Genomic DNA, 3,775 nt, shown 5'->3' with positions numbered 1-3,775 from the left:
AATCAGGGAAGTTGATGCCTGTTGATGTCCCTAATAATATAAATGGATCACCTTAGCAACCCCAGCCAGTTGCACTCTACGCAGCAGACAGACAGGCTCTCCACAGCAGACAGACAGGCTCTACACAGCAGACAGACAGGCTCTACACAGCAGACAGACAGGCTCTACACAGTAGACAGACAGGCTCTGCACAGCAGACAGACAGGCTCTGCACAGTAGACAGACAGGCTCTATACACAGTAGACAGACAGGCTCTGCACAGCAGACAGACAGGCTCTACACAGTAGACAGACAGGGTCTACACAGCAGACAGACAGGCTCTACACAGTAGACAGACAGGCTCTACACAGCAGACAGACAGGCTCTACACAGCAGACAGACAGGCTCTACACAGTAGACAGACAGGCTCTACACAGTAGACAGACAGGCTCTATACACAGCAGACAGACAGGCTCTACACAGTAGACAGACAGTCTATATACACAGCAGACAGACAGGCTCTACACAGTAGACAGACAGGCTATATACACAGCAGACAGACAGGCTCTACACAGTAGACAGACAGGCTCTACACAGCAGACAGACAGGCTCTACACAGTAGACAGACAGGCTCTACACAGCAGACAGACAGGCTCTACACAGTAGACAGACAGGCTCTATACACAGCAGACAGACAGGCTCTACACAGTAGACAGACAGGCTATATACACAGCAGACAGACAGGCTCTACACAGTAGACAGACAGGCTATATACACAGCAGACAGACAGGCTCTGCACAGCAGACAGACAGGCTCTACACAGTAGACAGACAGGGTCTACACAGCAGACAGACAGGCTCTACACAGTAGACAGACAGGCTCTACACAGCAGACAGACAGGCTCTACACAGTAGACAGACAGGCTCTGCACAGCAGACAGACAGGCTCTACACAGCACTGACAGAAGAAAGTGACCCTCATTCATGAAGGGTCTCATTCATTAAAAAATAAGCTATGATTTATTTTTACAGTTGCAGAGTTGCAGAAACTCATTTTCAAGGGGGTCCTCAAGGATGATGATGTCTAAAATCTAAGCTAAGGCCCTTTCTCAATTCTATTTTTACCTACCCCTCATCCCTTTTGCTTATCCCTTGCCCCTACATAATGAGTGTTGAGGGATAGGGGGATAAATCATCCCCCTAGGAATTGGAACGTGCCTAAATATTGAACGTCCCTTATAAATATTGATATGTGATATTATACACACACTTTTTGTCTCATCTTTGCACACCAGAGTGTAATTCAGCTAGATATAGCTCATTCTGACACCTGCTCAACAGTTGTACCTTGATTGATTGAATGATTGCGACATTGTTAACAATATGTATTTGTAGAATGGGTCCAGTTCAGGGAAAGTGCAGGTCAATACAAAAGAATGCTAAGATGATAAAGTTTCAATTAACCAGAACGTTTACATTTTCAATTCATCAGATCATTTTACTATAATTTAGCATTTAATGCAGACGTAGCACTCTAAAATGTGTATAGCTTCACTGTACAGATATATACTGTTAGACAGATGTAGGTTCTTAGCCTATACTTATGATTCTTGATTAATGTGTATATGCATTTAATGTATTACCATGTAATATGATAATAATGTTGGGGAGTCACCTATAAAGTGAGATGCTCATGTCTAGAACATTTAAATATGAAAAAGAAAGACAAATGCACATTTTCTCCAACAAGGGTTTTGCAAATCATTGCGTTATACCTAAAATTAAACTTTGTAACTTTATGTTGAACTTTTCATGTACAATTGACTCATATCTTAAGAAAGTGTAACCAAATGCTGTTGTATTTACATTGTGCCAAAGTTACATTCATTTGTAAAATAATATATAAATAATACATACAAATTAAATAAATAAAAACATTTTGGATGTATTTTTTTTTTGCATTGAGGTCAGTCACCTTTCTGTACACACATCACTTATAACATCACCACTAATTACATTCCTCATTTATAACAGCTCCACTTACAACAGACATGCAAAATATATAGGCTTGCTGCCACCTTGTGGTGACAACGGAGAAATGCATAATACACGTCCTGACATTAAATTAGCTTTGACAGAACTATGATTTGTTGTTGTTGTTGTTGTTGTTGTTGTTGATGTTGTTGTTGTTGTTGTTTTGCAGTGAGTGCCATTCACATGTCATTCACCTGATGTCATCATACATTATAGAGAAATGGATGAGAATAAATACATTGGTTTTGAATATAGAAAATACAAACTGTATTGTAGGCCCTATTAGTTTCAAAATACTCAAAGTTTGCACAGACTTTACACTTAACTATAGGCAATGCAGATATTGAACAAGTAACCAAAGTTAAAGTTACTATGTTGATAATAAAATGTCCTGGAAGAATAATCAAATTGATGTAATGCCGAAAAATAATTATGGGTGGCGGATGCTATAAAACATTTCAGGAAATACTTGATTTGTAGATTTTGCAAAATGTGCGTGCACGCGCCTCGTGCACGCGCATTTCCGCGCAATTTCATGCAGAAAAGTGGCTTTTACTTTCTATCTCCACACGCATGAGCAATTAACCAGGATAAGGTGCTGATATTGTGATACAGCATATTTATTAAGCCTATAGTACCAGAAATCTGTTTATTCAAATTATTATTATTTCCCCCCTCCTGTCCGAGGGGGGGCTCCAGCCCCCCCAGCACCCCTACTTCCCTCAGCTATGCTGCGTGCACACATAATTATAGCCGATCTACAAGCTGAGTCACAACGCGTTGCAGGCTTTGGTGAAATATCAAGTAGTTCCGGTCATTTTGTGGGGGGCACTGGGGGCCACGCAGTAAAGGTAAATTAATCCACAAAACTAACGTCATTTGTATTGTTGACCTATTTCTTATATTAGTGCAACTTTCGTTCTTTTTATCACACAGAACCATGTTTTTTGTGGCCATATCACTACGCCCAAAAAATAGTTCCATGTGATGGAGGGGTCAAAGTTGAATGAAAGTCGCACTAATATTTTAGAAATAGGCCAACAATACAAATTACGTTTGTTTTGTGGATTAATTTACTTTTACTGCGTGGCCCCTGCAGTGCCCCCCACAAAATTACCGAACTACTTAATATTCACTAAAACCAGAGCAGAACTCCCACCACGGGACTCGGGCAATCAATTAATACAACCAATATAATAATGGCAAGTATTTCATACAACTTAAGTTGAAAAAAATCTGAACTATCCCTTTAGCATTATGTTATACTTTATCTATTGAAAAATAGCAGAACTACAAGCTCATAGCGCGGCACAGAGTGCCACGCTACAAGCTTGTAGATCTGCTTTTTTATTGTGAAAATGGGCGCAAATCTTTGAATATATATTCATTCAGAGCGTTTTAAACGGGGGGGGGGGGGGGGGGGGGAACAACATATTTTCAGATTGGGGTCCGCGGCCAAATATATAATACATCTGGGGGTCCTTGACATGAAAAAGGTTGAGCACCACTGAAACATGGGTTTTTCAGAAAACATTTTGTAGAATCGTCCTCAGGTCTAAATGGGTTAAGATATATTTTAATATTATTATTTATTTTATTTTGGTTACAAAATAATCGTGTTTTAATCGTTTAGACGTGTTTAATGTGCAAATGAACAGTTTTTCCAATTTCAGTTTACTAGAGGGTAGACTACTCTTATTTTGAAGAGATCGTCCACCGGAAGTCTTATATTTGCCAACAAAACACTGGTGTGAACGGCACAG

Source organism: Protomyctophum bolini (assembly GCF_963924005.1).
Source record: "Protomyctophum bolini genome assembly, chromosome: 21".
NCBI lineage: Eukaryota > Metazoa > Chordata > Actinopteri > Myctophiformes > Myctophidae > Protomyctophum > Protomyctophum bolini.
Note: the sequence above shows the minus strand (reverse complement) of the source record.